Raw genomic sequence first — 26,649 nt, forward strand, 5'->3', positions numbered from 1 at the left:
GTGCTTATAGCCTTGGCTAGCAGTAGTTAGTGCCCCTACTCTCGGTTGGTAGGTTCTATAGGCTAAAATCCGTTTATTAATGAGCTGTCAGTTGGGGTGCAACTGAAGCGCTACAAAAGATGACACAACACAGTTGAAATGAAGTGCCATTGAGGGATGGGGAAGAGAAGAAGGGAAAGGGAAGAAGGGGAAGGGGGGCTTCATCTCGCTTTATGCTCAAATCCTTGGCTCATCAATTAATGTCGCTGGCTACACAAAATGTGCCTATGTGTCCTTGCCACAATTTTGTCAATCAAAAGCACATTTAAGTCGTTGTTGTTGTTATTGTTGACTGGCCATGCAAGTGCATTCCATATTCATAAGTCCAAAGGGAGAGTGAGAGTGAGAGTGTGTGGCCCAAAGGCAGGCAGGTAGCAAAAATAAAAATCGTTAAAATCGATTTAACTGACGTGTGGGGGAGGGGTGGGGGGAGAGATGAGCAGCGGCAACTCCAAAACTCGCAATGACCTTCAGCCAACAGCAACAGTAACAGCATCGCCAACAGCTTCAGCCTCCTCCTCCTCCTGCTCCTCTTTATCCTCTTCCCGCTGTGATGTTCGTCAACTGTGGCTGCGGCAAAGATTCGGGCCATAGCCAAATGGCGAACGCGTCGTCGTCGTCGTCGTCGTTTGGTGGGCTCATAAATAAAAAAAGTAGACGGCACATTTCTTGCCAGGCTCCTCGTTCAGGTGCTCGTCCCATCGCGCATATATTTAGATATTTAGCAGCACACTAAAAATACATTTGTGTGTGTTTTATATTTTGTTTTCTTTCCTCTTTTTTTGTGTGTATTTCTGCAACAACTTTGTTGTTGGTTTCTGTTATTTTCGGCCAACAGGAAAATAAAGCCCTGCACAAATGCTGAAGGCATTCGCCGAATCAACCAACCAACCAACCAAACCAAACAACAACAACAACAACAACTAACGAATACTGAAAACATTTGCCGCAATTTTGCTTCAACTTAGGATATCACAAAAAATGCCACATGCGAAAAATAATAATAAAAAAATAAACAAGAATAAAAAAGCGAAGCTGCAATACTCTGGGAAATACTGCAAAACTTTGCACATTAGTTTGAAGTACTTTGATTTTGCAATCAAACTTAGAACTGTGGTGCTTCAAAATTTTATTGAGTTTATTTGGAAATTCTATATTTTAAGTGTAGATAAAATTCTTTAGATCTTGACCCGGATATCAAGAATTGCAGTTTTGTTTCAAACGCAGTAAATCAATTTCAATTTTTAATGCTTTTGCATTTTTAAATATTCATTCATTCATTCATTCATATTTGTATTCGGAATATCAAAAAGCTTAATAAACCTCAACATTTCCTTGTTGGTTATTTTTTATTCTTTTATCAATGAAATGATAACAAAAAAAATATTTGCACAGCTGAAAATGAAATTTTTATTGTGATTTATAATTTATGTTATTTAAAATGAATGTGTATATTTTTAAAATAAAGACGATTTTTGTGCTGTTTTTTCTGCATCATCTGCAATGTTTTGTTTCTGTACCTTTTCTTATTTTCATAAATCGCCTCATGCCTTATTGAAGAGTATGAAGGAAGCAAACAATGCGAACTAGACATTAACCGAAAATAAGAACAAGAATAAGAATAAGAAGAACATGTTGCCGAAGAGCCGAAGAAAATAAAAGTGAAGCAAAACCATTACCAAGAAGACAATATGATAAACTTGTGTGCGAATGTGAGATGTGCGATGCGAATGCGAATGTGGATGTGAATGTGAATGGGAATGTGGTTGAGTGGAGGGTTCGTTGCCAAACAACATTTTGCAGGCAGCATAAAAATAAAGAAAAAAAAACAAACCCAAATGAAATAAGAAATGGCATAAAAAATGCAACAGCTACCCAGAAGCAACAGGAAACGTAAAATAACGAGAGAGGAGTGAGAGAGAGAGCGAGGGAGTCAGCAAGGAGCGATAAGCGAAGCTAAGCTCAAGGAATTTGCACACGACCCCAACAAAAAAAATTGTAGTGGAGAGTGTAGAGTGGAGAGTTTTGCTTGGATTTTTGGAACACTTGGTGGATCGTTTGGCTCGCACTTTAGTTAACAGTTTGTCGAATTTTAAATGTACTCGTAGCTCATAGCTGGTACTCGAGAGCGAAAGAGAGAGGTAGAGGTAGAGGGAGAGCGAGATGGACGTGTCCAGCTTGGACTATGGGCACGAGCCAAGTCGAGCACACTTCTTGCTGCTTAGTTTTTGAGCTGCTCCTGCTTGCCTGACTGCTGACTGTTGGCTGTTGGCTGCTGCTTTTGGCACTTGGCACGCTTTTAATGCTTTGGGCCAAGGTTAACACGAAGCACACATAATGATGAGCAAAGAAGTGGCAAGAAGCAGCAGTAAATAGAAGAAGAAAATGGCGAAATACAAATTGTATAAAAAACAGATAGGAGGCCTGAAGTGGGGCGCGGCTGTTGCTGTTCGCTTTGAGTGGGGCATAGAGATAAAAGCGTAAATAGAAGCGTGGCACGAAATTTCAGCTCACTTTTCTTTTTTCTATTTTTCGTTTTTTACCGTTTTTTTATTTTGCGCTCCTTCGTTTTTTTTGCGCTGCTTTAGATTGGCAGACTTGAGCGGTCCTTTGAGGGAGCAAGATAGCGAGAGGCCTCTGTGTGTAAGAGTGTGGTTAATGTGGTGTCTGTGACTGTGTCTGTGTGTGTGTCTGTGGGTGCGTATTGAAAGTGCGAATGTGCACGGAAGTAGGCAGGTCAACTTACAAAACACGCACAAAGTCATATTAAACACCCAGTGGGATAAGGCGCTGAATACCTTGCAATTACTTTATGAAATCGCAGCTATCGATTCCGTTCTTATAAGCTTAAAGTTATGGCGTATTTTATGAATCTAGTTTATAGCTTAGTAAGTAGTGACTTGGGTATTATTGTGGCTTTACACCTGATCACATGTCAAGTGCATTTCACTTTCTTGTTAACCAAAAGCTTAAAAGTTCATAATAAAGACTTTTTGGGAAAAGGCGTTGAACTATCTTGTAATTTATGGAATTGCAACTATGGATTGTGTTCTTATATGATCAAAATAAAATATCAACGCTGCTCCTAACTTAGTTATTAGTAAGGGCAGCTGACTTTGCAGCTGAATAGCTCATGAATATTCCACTACGAAAAGTGCATTTGAAAAAGTATCGTTGTCTACTCAAAAAAAATGATTGTAAAATTGTAAAATCATATATTATATTCCCAGTGAGATAAGAAGTATAATTATCTCGCTATTTTGTAATGAAGTTCATGCTATTGATTGCACGTTTTTTATTTATCCAATCGCTACAAGTCTTTATTTTTGTTAGTCACTACATCATTGAGATTAAATAATTACTTGAAATTTTGTATATGGTATATACTTTATTAAAAAAAATTATGAATGTCATTTCTATTTACATATTTCTTGTAAAATACAAGCTATAACATAGTGGAAAGGGCGGCAGCTGACTTTTCAGCTGATTAGGTCATGAATATGTCACTACAGCAGCTGCATTTACAACTGTTTCCCATAAGGAGAAAATGTGTTAATTGTAATTACTTTATGAAATCTGAGCTATCTTAAAAGATTAAAATGAATACAAACTTTATGAACGTTGCAGCTAGCTTTGTGGTTAGCTAGAGCAGCTGACTTTTCAGCTGACTATGTCATGAAAAGAGCACTACAGTCATTGCATTTGAAACTGTTTCGCATGTGAAATAGTTTTTCTTTCACTTTTTCTCCCTGTTGTCTCTTTCTATTGAATGCTTCCCTTGTGTGGTTTGTGCAAACTCATGCGGGAAATGTCCGACTGGGCAGTTGGGTTTTTGGCCATGTTCGTGTTTATCCTGCCCAGTGACCGCAGTTTAAACAAACTGTTGGCAAACTTACTTGGCTCGCCAGCGCTTGCCCATGTCCATGTGAAGTTGTCACCAGCATTTGACATTTCTCTCGCTCCCTCTCTGTCTCTTTCTCTCTCTTTTACACTCTCCCTCTCTTGCTCTATGCTGACTTTGCGTGTGTGTAATGAATTTAAAGTTTGCTCCACATACATTTTTCATCCGCTTGCAAATTGTTATGGGTTCGTTTCGTTTCGTTGAGTTTTTCTTTTTTCCACGCAACCTCCTTGCTATTCGCTTCTCGCTATTCGCAGCTCACAACTCGCACCTCGTAGCTCTTACCACCCAACAAAAAAATGGTGACTGACTGGCTCATTTTCTATTAAGGGGGCCGCATGTTTTGTGAACATTGCGTGGGTGTCGCCACCGATGCGACATGAAGCCGCGTGTGTAGCAGGCAAGTCCTTGTCGTCCTTGTCGTCCTTGGACGCGACACGATTATTAATTTGCAATTGCTGCTAATTGCATGGAATTCTCATTTCTCATTCATCTCTCTCCTGTGCACTCAGCTGCTGCTGTTGCTGCTGCTCTTTCATCTCCTCAACTATTGCCCGCTAATTGCGTAAATGTTTAGATAAAGATACCAAAAGCCAAAAGCAACTAAGCTCCGATTAGATAACCAACAGTCGGCGTTTCTCATTGCTCTTGCTCTTGATGTTGTTTGGCATCTTAAACAAGTTGATATTAGCTAATCGTTTAAGCTTCTTGGAATTTGCATTTTATGTTTATACTTCCACTTGAATTGAGCCAGTTAAACTCTTCGATTTCGATTAGTTTTCGTAGTTTAACAACAACAGCAACAATAGCAATTTCTTTTTAATAATAGACACACTTGGAACGTGTTCTGGATTGAGGTCCCAAATCAGTGGGGAACACATACAAGTAAACAAAAGAATCTCAAATGAATTTATTTTGCACATATTTTTGTGTATTGACGTATTTATTGAAATATGCGTATGCTAATCCCTTGAATATTGGCATAAAAAACCTATAAAATGAGCAAAATATGTTATAACAGATGCTTAAGATAGCATTTATCGGTTCAGATATTTAACAGAAAGTGGTCAAGAATGTTTAAGAATTAATCATGCACAATAAACTTTACAGTTCAGAAAAAGAAGAAGAATAAGACTTCTATTAAAAGAAGGAATGGAAAGAGATGAATTTTATAGAATAATTATATACATTTCTTGCTTAATTGTAAAAATATTAAAAAACTATTTAAATTATATTTAGGCTTTTCTTCTTTTATATGGGTGGAAAATATATGTAAAAATTGCTAAAAATCAATACTGAACCTTATATTATTTTAAGCATCCTCTTCGAAGAAACTTTTGTTTGAATATCATTATTATTATACAGTAATAACTAAAATTATATAATAATAATTATACAGCTAGGGACCAAAATTGTTTTAGAATTAATATTGGAAATATTCTTATTTCGAAAAAAGAAGATCAAGAGTTTTATTAGAAACAAGTAAGAAAGTTACAGTCGAGTGTGCTCGACTGTGAGATACCCGCTACCCAAATTTAATAAAGCCAAAATATTGCGGTATCATTTTCAAAATATACCGAAAATACTATAAAAAACACTAAAAATATACCAAATGATATGTTTGGTATATCGACATAGTACCGCATTCAAAATATACCATAGACGGCACAATATACCAGATTGTCAGCCAAAGTAACTAAGACGCCTCGAAAGTAGGCGTTTTTGTCCATACAAAAGTATTTCTTTAATAACTTCCACAACTTTTATCTGGTCGCAACCAAATTTTCAGGAATCATAACTACTATAGTAATTAGTGTATAAACCAAAATTCGCAACTCTAGCTTGAAAATTACGCTTGTTATTCGAATTTTTTGATTTGCGGGGGCGGAAGTGGGCGTGGCAAAAATTTGAAACAAACTTGATCTGCGTGCAAACATAACAAATGCTGTCGAAAATTATTAGCTCTATCTCTTATAGTCTCTGAGATCTAGGTGTTCATACGGACGGACGGACAGACACACAGACGGACAGACGGACAGACGGACATGGTTATATCGTCTCGGCTGTTGACGCTGATCAAGAATATATATACTTTATTGGGTCGGAGATGCCTCCTTCTACCTGTTACATACATTTCCTGCCGGCACAAAGTTATAATACCCTTCTACCCTATGGGTAGCGGGTATAAAAATATGAACAAAAATCCAATTAATAACAAAATTGTGTACATTTCTTTTTTAAATGAAATATACAACAAGAAAAATAAATCAAATTTTTTAATTTATGGAAAACTATTCAAGTGTATAAAAATATCTTAAATTGATTACTGAACCAACTTTCATCTGAATAAATTAATTTTTATAGCTTAATTCATTCCTTACTATATAATAGCATTTATCATTTACATAACTCTTCAAAAAGTAGTCGAGAATAGAAGAAGAAAAGTTCTTTTAAAAGAAGGCATAGAAAATATTAGCTTAATAAATTAATAAAAAAAAAATTAAATCATATTTATGCTGTTCAAATTTCGAAAAGTATAAAAATAGCTCAAATTTAAAATCGAACTTTATCTGATTTTAAGTGTTCGCTTCGGTCAAAGTTACGTGTGAATAATTCATTTTAATCGCTTCATTAATTCCTAAGTTTATAACAGAAATTATCATTTAAGTAATTATACAAAAAATTTTCAGGAATGTTTTAGAATTAATCATCGAAATATTCTCATTCCTCTTTCAAAAATAGAAGCAGTTTTTTTTAAAGAAGGTTTAGAAAATAAGGATTTAATAAAATATGATAAATAAAATAAGCAAAAAATTTTACTTAAATCAAAAAATTAAGTCATATTTATGCTGTTCAAATTTTGAAAAGTATAAAAATAGCTCATATTTAAAATCGAACTTTATCTGGTTTTAAGTATTCGCTTCGGTCAAAGTTTCGCGTGAATAAATTCGTTTTAATAGCTTAATTAATTCCTAAGTTTAAAAGTGCTTTCACCAGCCATCCAAAAAATAGGCTGTTGCAAACTGAGCCTGATTATTATATAAAAGCCAACTGGAGAATTAAACGTGTTGTGCAAATCGAATTCCATCAATAACTTGAGCGTATCATTGGTTATTGAAACTGATTTTAATGTGCAGCGATAATTAGCACTGGAAATGAATAAAAAAAAAACGCTCCTTTTATATTTTTCTTTTTTACTTTTTGTTGGTTGAAATTGTGATAATTATACGAGTGCGCCGCAAATTGCAGTAAATCACATAAAATACTGACATAAAAATTAATTTGAAACAAACTGCGTGTCATTAAGAGGCACGAGTATGAATCGAAAATGATACGAATTTCCATTTGCAGCTGGATGTCAATTTGGATGGTTGGCTGCAGGCGCTGACTTCTCTCTCTCTCTCTATCTGTTTTTCTCTTTCTCTCTATATAGTAACTCTCTCTCTTTTTCGCTGAGTCCGTGTTTTGCCAATCTGCTGTTTGATGCATTGCAAATTGTTGACATTAACGTTGACATTAATGTGTGCTGAACGTTGTTTGTTATTCGTTGTTGTTGTTGAGATATTTGTGTTCCGATGCGTTTGATTGAGCAACAACTGGCGACGCGACGACGACAACAAAATGAAAGTGATGTGCCTTATAAATAGCTGAAATCTAATCGATTCCCCTGGCAATTGACGCCATTTGATTATCGCCAAGTGTCCGTCTCAGTCTCAGTCTCAGTCGCAGTCCCCAGTCTGGGGACTGTTCATATAACATTTCCTGATGCTCTTTAGCTTGGCCTCTCGACGCGTCCTTGACCTTTTACCTCTCTGTCTCTCTCTCAGCCCACGCGGGGCACAAATACAAATAAATCAAACTGGAAGCCAAGGCAAAAGGTTGGGCTGTGAAAAGAGCGAAAGCCAATGGACCAAGTGTTTGCACTCCAATACCCTACAATCATTAGCCAAGCGTAAAAGGGTTAGCACAACTTGACATTTAAATGCACAAAACTTCTCCTCATCGTGCTACACATATTACGCATACGTCCCGTTTGCTTTGCATCTAAACTTGAACTTGGCATTTTGTGTTTGCTGTTCTCTGTTTGTGTTTCATGCGCTTAATTAAGACTTTTAGAGGACTCCCAGCAGAGAGAGAGAGTTGCAATTGCAGTTGAGCTAAACTTTATTCACAAAAGGGGGAAGAAAACAAAAGCTGACCGTTTGGGGAGCCATTTGTGGAAGTTTTCTTATTAATCAACCGCAACACCGTTGGCCAATTTCAATTGAAATTCTCGTGTATTTTTTTCTGTCTTCGCTCTTGGTAATTATGAGTCCCTCAGTTCAGTTCTCAGTTCTCTGATGCCGTGCCTTTTTTAGGGTCTCTTCATAATTTTGCTTTATGCTGACTTTGACAATTTGTGGTTTGGTTTTTTTTCTTTTCTTTTTTTTTTCGTACTTGGCGTCTGGCTGTAATAATGTCGCGTATCTGAAGTTCGTTAAACTGAAGTGTCATTCGGGGAACTCACTCGCAGCTCTCTTTGTTTTATAAACGAATCAAAGTTCAAGCATACAAGTTGAAGGTATTCGCTGTAATAACAAAAATCCGAAAGCCGTGCCATGATTTGTGGCTTTCAATTACACTGCGAGAAAACAGCATGTAATCGTCGATTCTAGAACTCGCTCTAGCCACGAATAAATTTCGTTTCCGTTTGCTTGATTATCTTAGCGTAATAAAACTTAACGATTATCGACTGAATCCTCAAATAAAGTTGTGCCACAAAAGCCATGTTATCTAAGCTAATTAATTAATTTTGGTTTTGTTGTTGCTGTTGCTGTTGTTGTTGCTGTTTTGCGCGTTTTTGCAACACTTAATTTATTGTTAATTGAATACTCGTAAATCTTTCTGGGTCATTGTTGCTCAGTTTCGAGTGCTCTGGACTCATTTAGTTTGCTCTGCGCTTGATGTTAGCTTTTGATAAGACACAGAAAGAGAGAGAGAGAGAAACTTCTTCTTGTTGGCAACTGTCTTGACTGATGTGGAGAAAGAGTTGGGCAACCTCATGCATTGATAAGATAAACACAGCGCTGATAAACAATGCCGATTTTCCACTCAAAAGACAACAAAAATAAAAAGAGACACTTTGCTTGTTGGCCAAGTTAGTCATTTAAATAAATACGACAGCTGTCGCCAACATCATCTTCATCATCATCACCATCATCATCGCGATGATTATTAGCAGCAACGTTGCGCGTCATTTTGCATATTTATAACATTTTTCATTGCGCTCTCGTCATGGAATTTATAATGTGACTGCCTCCCCCGCTCGTCTCCTCACCTGTTTCTTTTTATTTTTTTGGTAATGTAGTATTACATCATTAATTCAATGAACCAAACTCATCAAGTGGACCCATGCTGACAGTTGAAGAGCACAGACGAAGTCATCAAGACACCCAGACAGCAACTTTGCCACTTTGATTAATTTCTGTTAAACTTTATTTTTTTCTTTCGACGTTTTTATGGGCCACTTCTATGGATTAATTAAGAAAAAAATACTTTGACGCCTCGCCTCGTAAGCCAAAAACGCGTTTTGCATTTATTTTGTTTTGTTTCTTTTACAGTCTGCCCTAAAATAACTATTTCCCTTACCTTATGCGTATTTTGGGCAAGCTTTGAAGATAAAACAAAAAATAAAAAAAAAACCTGTCAAGCGACAGTTGCGAAGTTCTAGACGGAAGAGTATTATTTTTTGGTATGTCAACAGGTTTGTTGAGTATTATGTGATCTGTGTGTTAGTATGATTAATTTCATAAGTATTTTTCCTGTTTCGGTATTCCCTAAATACTTGGATGTATTTAAATTTATGTTGGCCACCGGCGGGATTTATTTTACGCATGCAAACTTTGTCTTGGCGCTGGGTAACTTTTATTCATTGTGATTTGTTAGCTGCGTATACCCTGTAAAAGTTGTTAAGGGGTAGTATAGAATATAAATATTTACAGCGTATGCTTTGGTCGATACTTCCATTTTGCAGTTTTGTCAGCATGTCATTGTCTTCAATTTTCATGCGTGATCGCTTATCACGACAATCGCTCTCTCTCTTTCTCTCTCTTTCGCTCTTTCTCTAAATATTTTGTGGTCTTGTCTCAGTTCTGGTTTCAAAAAGAAGAATGTAAAAAAAAAAGTTGTCGCCTTTGCCATAGTTTTTTGTCTGTGTTTTATTTTGTTATGAACATGATCTTGAATTTCGCATGCCATGCGCATAAACTTTGATGTTGTGTGTTTGTGTTTTTTTTTATATGGCTTTTCGATTTAACTGTTGATGCCATAAGATTGTTTACAGGTTTACGGTCTTTTTCTTTCACGAACTGAATATTTGATTTGCGTTTAGGGTTATTTTAGCGTGTTATTTTTTGTGTTACTCTTTTAGCATTTTGAGCTTGTTTTCAGTTTTTCGCTCGGCGAGACATTCACCACCTTTGGCTACACACCCGCTACCGCAAACTCTCTTTTGCCCCTCCTTCCTTTCACTCCAGAGCTGTCACTAATTTTTTCGGTTCAAGCACACCCAAAAAAAGCGAAAAAAAAGCTCATTTTATGCGACTGGGTTTTATGGGCGAAAGGAATTTTGCATGCTAAATTGAAATTGTTGTGCGTGTGTGTTTGCAATTATAATGCTGCCATATTTCGCGGGCTTAAATACTTGGCCAAAAGTCATAAAAACATATTTTATGGTTTAAGTTTGAAATTTGTACAATTTATATTAGGTTTTTTGTTTGGGTTGCTAAAGCGATTCTTAAACGGGGCGTGAACATTTTTTTAAATTCTTAATTTATGTGCGTATGGAAGTGTGAACAATACAAGTAATAAAAATGTTCATTAATTCCGGTAGCAGCTTTGAAATTTTTAAGTATTTTACCTAAGACGATGGACTGTCAAAAGCTGACGCATGGGAAACTTTTTGAAACATTAGAACGAGGTGCGGCAAAGCCTAGCTTAAACAGCGAGTGAGTAAGGAGCAACATCAACATGGCGTACTGCATTGATCAAAGAGGGAGAGCGATGCTTGCAGCCAGACAAAAGCTTGAAAGCAAGGCTCGAGGAGATGGACAGACAAAAGCTGAAGACAACATCAAAAGCTGCACTACACATATTACTAACGCACTCAAATTACTTTTCATTAAGTATGCACAGGTCAGAGTGAGAGCGCCATAACTGCATGGCTTAAGGGCTCTCACATGCTTGTTGCTACAAATTGAAGTAGCAGAAGTGCAAGCGAGTAGGCAACATATGCACTCTTCGCTGCTTGTTATATGTGTATGTGTGCATTTGTGTGTATTCTGTTGTATTTGAAATCAAGCAATTCATTCATATTCAGTTTAATGGCATTTTCAAAGTACTTATGGGTATTCATTTATCTGAATTTGCTTGCCATCCTTACAAAACAATTTCGTTTTTTCCTTCTTGTTTTGCTGTAAAGCAGAATGGCCAAACCCAAAAATGTCAACTCCAAGCAATAAAAATGACAACAATTTCTGCCAGCTTAGAGCTGTCAAGATATGGGCGTAAATCGCAATGGGAGCGAGAGGGATAGCGAGAGGTATCAATGCTGCTGGCATAGAAAATTAATGTGTATTTAATATGTTTGAAATGCTATCAAAAAAAAAAAGAAGACGAGAAAACCGAAATACGCACAAATTTCCGGCACATATTGCCACCGTTTTCATTCCATAAATCATTCAAAATAAATGTGAGCCGGCTATATATAAACATTTTGGGGAGTTTTAGGCGCTTCTTGGTTTGCTTTATGGTATTTCAATCCCCCCAACAAACCCCCGAAAAAAAAACACAATAAAACGACCATCAGTCCGTCTGTTTATGCAAATTGAACGCATTGGTACTTTCTCATTTCCTACGCAAATTACAAAAAAAAAAATTGAAATTGAAATCAAAACGAGCATCAAATGTAAATTTCAATTTTTATATCGAACTCTGTGGTTTATGGCCTTTTGCAATTAGCATTTTCGGTAATTTTGTCAACAATTTCGTACCTAATTTGATGTCAAATTTATTTCACCTTCCAGTCGACTTTGCACCTATTTATTAAATTAACATATCGACAAATACGCACCGAACCATTAAATTGATAGTTAATTGAATTGTAAAAGGGCAAAAGACAAACCCAACTTTAAGCTAGCACAGATTTGCATTTCATTTTTTGTAGGTGACAGTTACATATAGTAGTAGAGTGGAAAAATGCACTCACGGAGAGAAAGTCACAAAGAGTGCACACAATGCGTATAAGCCATAAACAAGCAGCTACAATAGAACACAAAAATGTAACAAAATTGAAATATGTGCAATGGAATTTCCACTGTTTGTTGCATACCCCGTAAGCACAAGGCAAGAAAGAGGGTGTTTTACTGTTACTCTAGCATACTTTTCAGATAACTTTTATTGTACATAGCTTGCAGGATATTTAAGAGTTACTCACATTAGGGTAGAAGGATATTAAAACTTACTACGGGTCTTAGTTGCTTTGCCTGATAATCTGGTATATTTTGCACTCTATGGTATATTTTGAATGTAGTTCTATACCTATATACCAAATATAACCTTTGGTATATTTTTAGTATTGTTATTTATTAGTATTTTTTTAGTAGTAGTACTACATCATTATACTAAATACAACATTTGGTATATTTTTAGTATTATTATTTGTTAGTAATATTTTTATTGGTGGTACTAAGTATATAAATATTTATACTACAACTTTTAGTACATTTTCAGTATTTTTGCGGCATATTAATTCGGTACAAAAAATGAATACTGCATTTACTCGAAATGTGTAGCGGGTATCTCACAGTCGAGTACACTCATCTGTAGCTTTCTTACTTGTTAATGCTTCGCTTGGGTTGCATCTTTTTTTTTGTTGCGCTTCTTTTCTCGTTTATTTTTGTTAGCTTCACTTATTTGCCTTTGTGCAGCTGCTGCTACAGTTTTCTTGCCTTTGTCAGCTTTTCTCTACTTCCCTTCGCAAACACTTCAGACTCTATACGCTAATCCTGTGCGAAAGTCGCGACATTTTCGAGTTGTCAGAGATTTTTGCATTGTTTCTTTTTTTTTCGTTTCGGCAGCGCAAAGTCATTTGTTGTATATTTACTCGCTGCAACGGAACGAAATAGAATCTCAACGTTGGCAGCGCTTAATTTGAATTTGTTGTTTGCCAAAGTGACAGCAGAACAGCAAAAACCACATACACAAAAAAAAAAGGAAAGAAAGAAATAAATTAAATTAATGCACATTTATTCGAGTCATCAAGTTGATGGGTCAAAGTGAAGTGCAATCTAATTGAAATAAAATGCAAACACTCAATTGTCATGCGGCAGAACAAAAGCTAAATTTATTGTCTGCGACAATACGTATAAGCCTAGTCTAACAATAGAAATTCATCTCTGAATAACTAATCTAATCAATTGTTATCTCTTCTTCTATTTTTAGGTAAGCCCACACATACGCATATTTTATGTGTCTATCTCGCTCTTTCTCTCTTGCTGGCTGGGAAATTGGTTAACTGGCCAAAACGGAAAGCAACCCTTTAGCTTACGAACAAATGGCACAATTTTTTGTTGTTGAACGAAACTAAAACAAGCAGCGGGACAACACGAAAAATAGCCAACATTTCTGTCGGGTTAGGAAAAACCAAAAAGAAAGAAAACGCAGCAACAGCAACAACACAAAAATATTGAAGAAAATTCCAACATTTGATACATGCACAAAACGAGTGTGTGTGTGCGTATGTGTGTGTGTGTGTGTTGCCTGGGTTGGCAAAATATTTGCTTGTTGATTTTCGAGCGAACGCGGCGTCGTTGCCTTCATCTCCATACAACAACAGTGCGTATGTGTAATGCATGGCGAATATAACGCATACGCCGCGTGCAACACGCGCAATTAAGCAAAACGAAAAGAAAAACTACGAAACATTTTGCTAGCATGGAGCTTCAGCTTCAATAAAAATTACAAGAATTCGAATCCGAAAACGAGCCAAAAATAAATGCGAACGACGGCGAGTGCATAATAAATAAATATTTTCGAGTTGCGAGCTCGATAATTAATACAAAACTGCAACAACAAAAGCAACAGACACTTTATGCACTATGCAGTTAATTTGCCAAGAGAAGAGAAGAGAAGTTGGGGGAATTGGCAAAACAACGACGAACACTTGACCATAATCAGTCAATCAGTCGGCAAACGGGAACAACATTTGCGCTAATGAAGTTGTTGCGTTTATTTGTCGTGCGGCATCAGCCCACGCATATTAATAAATGTTGCAGTTGTTGTTCAGCACACACACACACACAGAGAGAGAGAGAGAGATAGAGAAATATATATAGTCATGGAAGTGCAGGCTTTCGGTTCGCCTGAATTGGTCAAAGCCAATTAGGCGCATCGATTTGGTTGGCATGTTTAGGAGCATGACACAAGCCACATGTCGCATGGCCAATTTGGAGCACTTGCAACTGCGTTGCATTTGCACGTTGCAAGTTGCACGCCAAAATACACATGAATAAACTGCAAATACATATCGTATGTTCTCTTACTCGCTCTCTCATCTAACAAGCTGTGAAAACAATTTATGCAACTGAAATAGCCCAGTTTCGGAGCGATTAGTGAACAAATATTGAGCTGGGGCGGACTTCATTAATCAAATTTGCCCAGAACTTTCAGAGAATTATGGCAGCAACTAACTCAATCCTAATTGCATCACACGCTTATTAAATATTCAAAACTTGTCGTCAAGTGTGAGAGTTAACATATTTTGGGCAACTAAATCCCCAACAGTGAGCTTATATCATAGCTGAGGAAAATGTTCGAGTATCTTAAATATTTTACTTTTATTATTACTTGACTTATTTATGAGAAGCTGTGCTATTGAATTTGCTGGAATAACACATTAAAATAGCAATTCGAAAATTATTGTGAACATTTATGAACACATTTGCCACATTTGCTAAAGTAAATTTAAATTGTTTAGTTTATAGTACTCAATATGGCAAAGTAAACCCGGTTTTTTTGTGAGGTGGAACAGTTGTTTCCATAGCTTAAATATGCATACGCTAAATATTTAATAGTATTTATACAATTTATTTTTATTTTATTTAGGAAAAAGTAATGCTAATGCTTGCCGAGTGAATCCGGCTATGAGATATCCTTTAACCATTTTCAATAAAACCAAAACAGCGCGAGCGGTTTTGTAGTTGAAATATACCGAATTAATATACCAAAAATACTGAAAATGTATCAAGCCATGTAGAACCATGTAGAATAAAATATTGTCTAATAAAACAACAAAAATCTGACAATCTGATGTTTTGAGAAATTAGTAATTTAATTTAGTTTAATTGAAATAAAACAATTGCCTAATTTGTCAAATTCTTCCATAAAATCAGAGCACATATTAAACGAATGCTTAGCTGATTTGTTTTTTATTGTTAAAATATACCAAAAATACTGAAAAATAGACCGATAGCAATATATGACATGATATATGACTGTATATAAAATATCATATGTCAGATTGTCTAACAAAACAATAAAACTTCACCAACAGAGGAGGATACTAAAATATTAGTAATTGAATTTAGTTAAATTGAAACAAAAATAATGCCTAATTCGTAAAATTCTTTTATAAAATCAGAACACATACTAAACAAACAATCAGGAATGCTTAGCTGATGACATATTTTCTGAAAGCTTAGCAAATATAACACAATTTAAAATAGATAATTAAAAGTTTTCAAACAATTCTCAGTCGATATTTATACATACATTTTCATGAACTTTCAGTTAAACTGTTATATAAATGTTGTGGCATTTCAATTAATTCTTTATTGTCATCAAAATTTGACTTTTTAGCCATCAAAATTTCAAGGGAAAATCACGCAACTATCTTAGTTGTAGATATTTAATAGTCAGCCTTAAAATATATATAATTATTTTGTATTTCAAAAAAGCCATCATACATAAAAGAGTCTTATCTGTAAGTAACCAAAATATCAAGTGAAAATCATAGTTATTAAGGCTGTTACAAGTGCCACAGATTCAAAGGTACAATAACAACAACGAAGCTTAGTCACAAGAACACTTACTAAATATTTAATGGCAGCTATTTAATGGCGCGCACACTGAAAAAAGATATCTGCAAACTGTTCAGCTTTTTGGTGATGGTTTCTCTCTCTTTCATGCACGACACGTGCCAACAGTCTGAGTAATTACAGTCTTAAAAGATGATCTGCCCGCCTAGGCTAATGGTTGGCACAGATATTGCACAGAGATATTGCATGGCCACAAATATGTATGTTGTATATGTATATGTATGCTATATGTCCATCTGGCATAATCTGTGTGCGTTTCGCTTTGTGCAGTGTGTGTGTGTGTGTGTGTGGTGGGTGACCCAGTTAACCCAGTTTGTAAGTGCTGTTGGTCATCAACCACAGTATTTGGCTTGTGGATGGGTTAACACTCAATTTACAAACAGTCCGAACCGCCAAAGAGAGAGCGAAAGAGATAGTGAAAAATGCGTTTGAATAATAAAAAAAAAAAACGTAAGAGTAAACAAGTAAGAAAGTTACAGTCGAGTGTGCTCGACTGTGAGATACCCGCTACCCATTTTTAATAGGGGCAAAATATTGCGGTATTATTTCAAAATATACCGAAAATACTAAAAAAATACTAAAAATATACCAAATGGTATGTTTGGTATATCGATACAGCACACCATTCAAAATATACCATAGACGGCGCAATGTACCAGATTGTCAGCCAAAGCAACTAAGACCCCTAGTAAGTAGGCGTTTTTGCCCATACAAAAGTATTTCTTTAACAACTTCCACAATTTTTATCTGCTCGCAACCAAATTTTCAGGAATCATAACTACTACAGTACTTATTGTATATACCAAAATTCGTAGCTCTAGCTTTAAAATTATGCTTGTTATTCGATTTTTTTGATTTGCGGGGGCGGAAGTGGGCGTGGCAAAAATTTGAAACAAACTTGATCTGCGTGCAAACATAACAAATGCTGTCGAAAAAAAATTATAGCTCTATCTCTTATAGTCTCTGAGATCTAGGTGTTCATACGGACAGACGGACAGACACACAGACACACAGACGGACAGACGGACAGACGGACATGGCTATATCGTCTCGGCTGTTGACGCTGATCAAGAATATATATACTTTATAGGGTCGGAGATGCCTCCTTCTACCTGTTACATACATTTCCTGCCGGCACAAAGTTATAATACCCTTCTACCCTATGGGTAGCGGGTATAAAAAATACTATATATATACTATATTTTATATATAGTATATTGCGCGATTGTTTGTTTTTCTTTTGTGTGTGTGCTGTGTGTTGTGAACAGGTTGTCGAGTTGAAGGTTCTTAAAGGTGCTTCTGAGAGACAGCCGGATGCTGCAGAGCACAAAACACGACAAAGGACAACAAGGATACGCTTGTTAGCAGCGGAAGTGGCAAACTGAGAGACAATGCAGCTAACTCTTATTGTTGCTGCAGCAATTTGTAATTAAAACGTTTAATGCGACTTTGTAGCGTCGCTTTATCTCTCTCTTTCACTCTCTTAGTCTCTGTCTCTCTCTCTCTCTCTTCGATTAATTAGGTCACGTGAAATGTATTTTAGCGCTTATTCAAATTGCAGCCAAGATGCTGGCTTTGGCTTTTTGGATTCCTTTAGTCTTTATAGTCACTTAATTGAGTGGCATTATTGTTGTTGTTGTTGTTGCACCTGCAACTGCAACTGCAGTGGCAACAACTCAATTAGTTGCCAACTGAATTGAGAATGAAGATGAAGCAGCCAGCAGCAAGCAGCAAAAGGAGGCTTTGCAGCTCTTTTCGCACTGCATAATTTGTAGGTCAGTTTAGCATAGAATCCTCTCAACTATAAATTGCACTCGAATGCAATTAGAAAAGAGTTTTGTTTACACGAGGAAGCAACCTAATCAGTTTACAGTCGAGCAGCAGCTGCCGCAGGTGTAAGCCAAGGACTTGAACATCATTTAAGCCGTGTACTTAGCAAAGGTTTTAGAGCCCAACTAAATCCCTCCCAAACGTAAATAAACAATAACGAGTCTTTTATAGTGCCTGAGCTTAAACAAGTTTATCGGCCATAAAACTGACAATTAAACAAACACTTTTGTAGCGAGAATATTCTTATAGTCAAAGCAACCATTTTGTCACATTTACTCACAGGGTATTTGAAGAACAAACAATTCGTCATTACAGTTTTCATGCTCACTTGCCTATCTGTCGCCTCCCCCTCCCCCTCCCCTCTACAGACGACCCTACTTGCCATTAGGGCCAAAATGTCTGGCCAAGTTGGCGGCGCACCAGAAACAAAACGAAGCGTGCAAAATGCTCAAATGTTGCTCGACGTTCTTTCAATTTGATTAAGTTCAATTTGGCCAAATTTCTCTGCCGCCCACGCTCTTTTCCCTCCCTCTCTCTCCCCCCTCTCTCTCCCTCTTACATGCTATCTATTGGTTGCCACGCCCACCGTCCGGAGCAGAGGTCGCTTTATTTTCGCTCAACTTTTGCAGTTAAGTTGGGCAACAACAACAACAACAACAATAAAATACAGAAATTCTGGTTTAACTTTCATATACATATGTGTGTGTACTGACTTTATATATGTATAGGTATGTGTGTGAGTATGGGTGTGTGTGGGGAAATTGTGATTCCATTAGGAAAACGTCTGTGACTCGCATGCCATTTAAGTTTTCGGTTGACATTTATATAGTCCAGTATCTCTATACATACTAAAGTAGATACTCGAACTCTCGACTCGTATTCGTATTCGTATTCGTTTTCGTATTTGGCTGTTACCCAAACACTCAAACATTCAAACACTCAAACATCTCGAATTCTATGACTAAAACGTGTCAAAGCCACTGCAGCTGGGGCCAATTGAAAACTGAGTTGATTCCATTTGCATTGCCAATATAATTATAATATTAAGTGAAATTGTCAACAAATTTAAATTGCTTCAGTAAATTAGAATTTCGATAGAACAACTTTATGGGAGTGTGTGGGAAATCATTTCTTAGAAAGTTAAACTCAACTTGCTGCTAATTTAAGAAATAAATATGCTAAATACATTTGACAGTAATAGACAAATACAAACAAGTGAGAAATGTTACTTTAAAAGCAATGCAGTATTATATTCAAAATATACTAAATAAATATACCGAAAAAAGTAAAATATACCAATAGTCCTAAACAAACTTGTTAATACTGCAATAGTTGCAAATTAATACCCAAAAAATACTAAAATATACCAACAGCTACATTTGGCTTAAGGTGTGGGAAAAATCGTCAACAAACTTGTTAATACTAATTACAAATAAAAATCCAAAAAAATACTTAAATATACCAATGTATAGTTAAAACTGGTATATTTTAACGCTAAACCGCATTGTTTTTAATTTCAAAAGAAATAAAATAATAATAATATGATAATAAAAAGATTGGCACTTACAGCAAATTTAATTAGAAATTATATGTTTAATTGAATTCACAAAAAATGTAGCTTAATATTGTCATCAATTATTCAAATTGATTTATTACTTTATTAGAATATATTTATGCGATGCATTGAACCAAGTAATTAAATTAATAGTCAATAGATTCATATCAACAATTTCAATAATGTTTTGTAAAATGACAAAATCGATTTCCATTCCCCTCACTTAATTTATTACGAGTAAATTTACCAATGAACTATAATAATGACAGCAATCTAATTAGAAATTTAATAAACATATAAAATTATTTTGTAAACTAAGCTGCAGAGTATTAAACTACTTCAAAAGCATCACAGTCTATAAACACATCTTTCAAATATCATAGTGCACTTTTGGACAACAACTCTTTCCTCACTCTTACATTTATTTGGTAAATAATTCATCAATGTACTCGTAACCACAATTGTATAGATATCATGCATTTGGAAGAGGAATTTCGTAGTCCGAACGCAATTGACATGCATTGCAAAAGGTATTTTGCTTGTACTATTAAATCAATTAAATGCCATGAATATCTCAATATTGCAATATTGTATCGAGTGCAATAATACCAAATTGAGCTATTGTCTCAGATGTGGCCAGAGTAGAGCTAAGTCCTTGTACACACATCGTAACTCACACAACAATTGCAACTCACTCAAACTAATCAGTTGTTTCAATATTTGCCCAAGGCTCGGGGTATTCAGATGGACTGAGGGGCCAGCGAGGGACAGCAAACGGAAACGGAAACGTACGACGAACGGAAGCGCAGCGTGCAACCAGATATGAACTGAATTGTGACTCGTTCCCCATTCCCTACCCATACATATAAAGCCATAGAGTTAAGGGTAGGCTTGACTACGACAGACGAGAGTTGAGAATCGAGTCGATTGCTAAGTTTAGGCTAATTGATTTTCTCACACTCTGTGCTAAAAATACACGTCCCTTAAAGCTATTCAAGGATGATTTTTCCTTTGCAATTTTAATGGCTTATCGCTGTTGTTGGACTCCTTGTTCGTTGTTGTTCCTATTCCTGTTCCAGTTTCTTTTGCTTGCTGTTGGTTTAAATGGACTCGCATAAAATGCGGCTAATTAAAACTTATGATGCCCAACATTAACAAAAGCCAAAACAGCAAAAACAAAGAACAAAAAAAATTGTGGAAAACACATTGAAAAGCGCAAAAAGAAAAAGAAGAGAAGTGTATGCATTAAAAGCCAAATTCATTTAGCTGAAAAACTTATTGAATTTTCATGAACCTGCCGAAAACACACTCGACAAAAAAAAGGTACTCAAAACTTGAGTGAAAACAACAAAAAAAACAAAAGGAATGAAGACTGAAAAAGTGCCAAAAATGGCAGACAAACAAAACAAATGAAAAACTTAAGTCTTGACGGAAAAGAACTGAAAGTTTTTCATTTGTTTTTTCATTGCATTTGGCTGGTTTGCTGGCATCTTCATTTAACTTACTGCTTAACTGAAATTTGTTATAACAATTAAGCAAAAGTAAATCAGAGAAAAGATTTAATGGTATGAAGCCAAAAACGGACCATAGATGGCGCTGCTTAATAGGAATGCGCTTTTTATTTGCACAAATGGAATTTACAAACAAATTTAATTCAACTCGTGCATTTGCGATAACAATTAAGCAAAAGTAAATCAGAACATGAAACGACAAAAAGATTTAATGATATAACATTAAAAAATACTACTTTAAACTTAAGTGGCATATTGCCAACAAGTGACCATAGATGGCGCTGCTAAAGGGATTTTCTTTCGCTCTCTTTATTTGCACAAATGAAATTTACAACATGTTGTTATTAACTTAACTCGGGACACGGGCTGTGCAAATGAGCAATAATAAAGCCAAAACTCTTGGCTGTTAATGTTTGCGCATTAAAATGAGAAAAGCCAACGTCCAGTCCCCACTCACACACACACACATACACACACACACAGACATGGAGGGAAAATAAGCAGCCGAAAGGCAAAGAAGTGAAATGAAAAAAATGAATTCATAAATTGGGACAGTGAAAAAGTTGTGCAGTGGGAGACGAGGGCGTGGCTACGGTCCATGGGCGGGACTTAACCACTCTGGGGGATGCGGGGATGCGCCCCTCTGGGCATGGTCCAGTAGCTTTTTAGCCTGGCCATAAAGCATAATCAAGTTGCAGTGACGAGCAAAATAAGCGTTAAGAGCGAGCGCTTGGCTGAAAAACTCCCGATCTCTCAATCCTTAAGTGTGTGTGTTTTTTCCCTCATTTTTCTTTACATTTATACATATATATTTTTAATGTTTATTTTCAAAGGTTGGTGCATTTAAAGGCATCCGCTTTTGCAGTTGAAATGTAAACGTACTGTTTTTTTGGACAACGGTTTCAGGCTTTTGAGGCTTCGTGTGTGGCCCCCTCCACTATCCATTTACATAAACAAGCAGGCAAACAGAACAGAGCACCAGAAGCAGCCCCAACTTGGGGAGCTGTCATGTACTCGACGCTATTTGTGTAGATTATAATGCGTATACAAATTGCGGGCGTGCATAAATATCAAATACTTACGAGCTTGCCCATAAAAATCAATTCAAAGTGGCCAACAAAAATGTGCTTGGCGGAACTTTTAGTCCGCCAGACTTTCCTAGTCGGAGACTGAGTTTTTTTTTTTTTTTTGTTTATTTGCATTTCCTGCGGAAGTTCACATCTCAGTCAAGTCAGTCAGTCAGCCAGATGAAGTTTGGTAGGGGGGAGAATGGGGGAAGAACGCTCCTCATTAACTCTGAGGCGCCCATGTGCCACAGAGTTATTTATTTTACGGCTTCCATCCATGTTGGACCCCTCCTCAACAATCTCTCGATTGCCAAAGTCTTTGCCAACATTTACCAGTTTTTTTTGTTTTCAGCTTCAGCTTCTTTTTTTATTGGTGTTGCCTCGAGTAGATCATTAAAGCTTGTTCCCAGGGTGTTGGACCACTTTAATGGACTGCCCTGCAGTTGCTTTAATTTTAATTTGTATTTTTACTTTTATTTTTATTTTAATGCCTTCTTTTCCGCGGGCCTCTTCTGCCGACGTGTTTCGGTACACAACATTTTCCCAGTCGTAAAAAAAAGCCATTAAAAATAAATTCTAAATATACTATATGTATGTGTTTGTGGTCTCGATGATATCAACATTGTTTATAAAACTGCGAATATGATTAACGAAATCACACAACGAAAATTTCAAATGTCCACAATAAAATTTGGCAAATGCAGCATTAAAAATTGTTTTCACATTTTACAATCATTATTTTGGCATTATTAATTACACAATATGTGTTTTTGTTTTGGCAATTTCGTCACTTTCTATTTTCAATTTTTTTAATAAATGCACAACGATTTGTCATTTGGCACAAGAACAAGGAAAAACCACAGAAATACTTAGATATACATATATCTGAGTATCACATTTGCTGCTACTATATTATATTGCTTGTTTGGATCAGTCTAAAGCTTTTTTCACCATAATTCAGCTAGTTAATTAGTTCACACTCTCACAAAGTCTCCGCAGTATACGCTTTTATTTCTTGGCTACAATAAGTGCTATACCCTAGCAAAGGGTTCTATAAGTTAGTCAAGCAATTGGTAGTGTAAAGAAATGGTGTATAACTATTAAAAAGCAAGTTAGAAATCACACTCGACTGTGAGTTCAATAAAAGCAAAACAACGCGGTATTATTTTAAAAATATAGAATATTAATATACATAAATATACCGAATACTATATTTGGTATATAGGCATAAAATTTAAAAAAACAATCTAAATTGCTTTATATTATAAAATTCCGAACTACAATTACAAACATCATCTTAAGAATACTTTAACAAATAATATTCTTATAAATTAGCTTACATTCATTTATTAAATGAATGAATACACAATTTGTATATGCAAAATATATAAATGTTTGAAATCTTGCTCATAAATAATAGCTCGCCATCCAACATATTTCTATTATAAATGGTTTCCGAGTGTATTATATCATCGGTTTCACTTTTGTTGTTTTTCTGTTCGTTTCGTCGACTGTGCGTATGAAATAAGAAGCGTGCCAATTTTCTTGGCAATTTTCCTAGGCTATTTTACTTGGCGCTTTATTTTTAACAGCGAAATTAGTCATCTGTCTATATAGTCTATATGTATAGTTTAGACAACAATTTGAGTATTACGGAATTAGTTTCATTGAATTTCAATTTCGAGGGGCAACCACTTGTTGCAACACAGCAGCACAGAAGTTGAGACATTGCTTTCATCTAATTGTTTATTAATTGTCTCTTTGGCATCCCGACAAACCCGCAGCTCACTTTGCCTATTAATAATGAACTGTGAAGGCTGAAAAGAAACTGAAAAGGTATCTGAGTATTTTGTCATATTTTTTGTGTGTTGTCCGTGAACTAATTTATGAATGTCGTCGGCATTACCAGAGGATTTCATTGTGTCATAGTTCGCTTAGAAGTTCTTGATTTATTGACAACACACAACGCCGGGCAGTTTAATTAGTTGCTTTCTGAAATGTAGGTTAAGCGTTTTAGCATTCGCCGTTTTTTTCGCTTAAATTTATTTCATTTATCATGCCAAGTGTTGACAATTTAAAATGGGGCCCACTAAACGATTTCTGCCGATGATTGGCGATGGGCGAAAGCTTTGGCTTATTACGAATTCCAACAACGTTATCGTTGTCGATGTCTTCTCCTCGCTTGCCAATTATTTATGCTATTGTTATTATCGTCGTTACACTGTTATTCTACAGCAATTTTTATGAAATAAATTCCTTGTCACCTGCGAAGCGGAGAAAAAAAAAGAAATGTGCGTGAAAAATGCATTAAAAAAATTGTGCAATTCGTCTGACAGACATTCCCAACAAATGTCAAAATTGTCAAGAGCACGAGACACAAAACAGATGGACAGCGGACACAAATTGCCAGATCATATCGCAATGATTGATGCGCTACAGTTGAAAGCGGGCATATCGATTAAAGCAGCTTAAAGTGTAAAATATTCCTCAAAATACATATATAAATTAAACAAACAGCAAGAATTTGGGTTAAAACGAGCTAAGAAGCTACAGTCATTATTATATCATACTGAAGACTGTATTTGGTATACTCTTACGTTGAAAATATACCAGATTCTCAATACATTCAACTTAATTTGCTAACTAATATGCTCCTCAATAATATATCAGATATGTATATACCCAATAAATTATACTGAGGTCTGCATTTGGTATATCGATATACTCTTACGTTGAAAATATTCCAGATTATACTTAATTTGCTAACTAATATGATCCACATCAATATACCAAATAAATACCAAATTATACCAAAGACTGTATTTGGTATATCTATACACTATTATGTTGAAAACATATCAGACTGACATACAGCCCATAACAACTTATAAAAAGCTTCTACTCTAAGCTTTGCGGGTTGAAAAGTATTTTTTTTAAACATTAAACTTAATTTGTTATGCTCCTCATCAATGTATCAAATTTATATACCGAAAATATACTAAATTATATTGAAGACTGTATTTGGTATATTTATATACCAAATTGAAAATATACTATATACATATATCTAAACCCACAACAACTTATAAAATGCTTCTATTCTAAGCATAGCGGGTACTAAAATAAATATTTTTGAACACTAAACTTAATTTGTGAACTAATATGCCTGAAAAATTTTAAATGTAGCGCACTGCGAAAGCATATTGCGACATTTCATGCGTGATTGCGTTGAATAATAATGGATATATAAGCCAGATACAGAACGCACGATCTGGCTCGTAGTATAAATGAAACACACATTTTCTATAGTTTGAGCACATTAATAGCTTTTGAATAAATTAAAGCGAAAATACGAACAACACACAAAGCGTGCATTAAATCTTTAAATATTTATGCCAATTAACGGGGCAATGCAATTATAATTAATAAACCGCAACACACAAATGAATCACAGAACCAAATAACAATATGTTGCATATAATTTAGTTAAGACTCATTAAATGCATTTGGCATAAAATAAATAAATATTTCATACATTCTCGCACATAATTGAAAAACAATAAACACAAAGCCAAAAGCGAAAACCAATTAACAAAACTATTAATATTTAAGATAAGAACGGACAGTTGTAAAAAAATGGTGCAGATCGATATATAATTATATATATAAATATAGAAAACATTAAACAGAACACACACATTTTCAAGTTCATTTTTTTGTAGTTGCCTAAAAGGTCAGTTGGAAGGGGGCTGAGACTGAGTGCGCACTGGGAGCAACTGAAATTGAATTCAAATTCGTGAACGTGCCGAACAGTTGAGAGACTAAATGTCCTGGCTGAAAGGCAAGCACTACGTACACAATATTGTGGCTCAGGGATTGGGATTTCAACTGCACACACACGCACACACACACATCCGAAATGTCTCAGTTGCATTGCGGCCAAGTTGCAATAGAAATAGACAAAAAAAAAACGAAGTAAAACCAACAACTTATTTCATGGCACAATGCAATGCCAACTAGGGAAAACACACACTGACAATGCCACACGACATTGACTACATAAAAAGTATACTAGAGGAACTGAGAGAACTGAGAGGGGGCGGAGCAGGAGATGAGTGCTGTGTGCTAATAGACAAGCAAAAGCAAAACGATAGACAGACTACCCACTCACTCATCGCTTAATGATGATGATCATCATTATCATCATCATGGTGATGAATCGCACCGGGGGCTGGGCTCAGGTCATCGAAATATGTGTATATAACATACATATATAGTAGACACTAAGAGCAAATGGCAAATCGATGAACGAGTGGACTTCTCTAGTATTTGTATTATATAGGAAATCAGTTGATGTGCTCATAAATGTATCGCTGGCAAAAAAATGCATTTGGCAAAAGGCTTTCTCGCTTTATTGGCTGCTCATGACCTGCGGCAATAAAAATTGATGTGCCTCGCGACTGGGTTGGACTGGCTATAACAACAACAACAACAACTGCACTTGTGATTTATATTTGTAGTGAATTGCGCAACATGCTGATAGCAACATTGAGGCTGCGCTGTGCTCCTTTGATTTATGCGTCTACGCTTTGGCAACATGTTGCCAGCAACA

General features: G+C 35.8%; 1 protein-coding gene across 2 annotated transcripts in view; it reads left to right on the forward strand.

Annotated features, from left to right (window-relative positions):
* The window catches only part of LOC133841854 (trichohyalin), a 68,524-nt gene that overhangs the window by 1,488 nt on the left and 40,387 nt on the right, over positions 1-26,649 (forward strand). The window lies entirely within an intron of this gene.

Source organism: Drosophila sulfurigaster, chromosome 3, assembly GCF_023558435.1.
Source record: "Drosophila sulfurigaster albostrigata strain 15112-1811.04 chromosome 3, ASM2355843v2, whole genome shotgun sequence".
NCBI lineage: Eukaryota > Metazoa > Arthropoda > Insecta > Diptera > Drosophilidae > Drosophila > Drosophila sulfurigaster.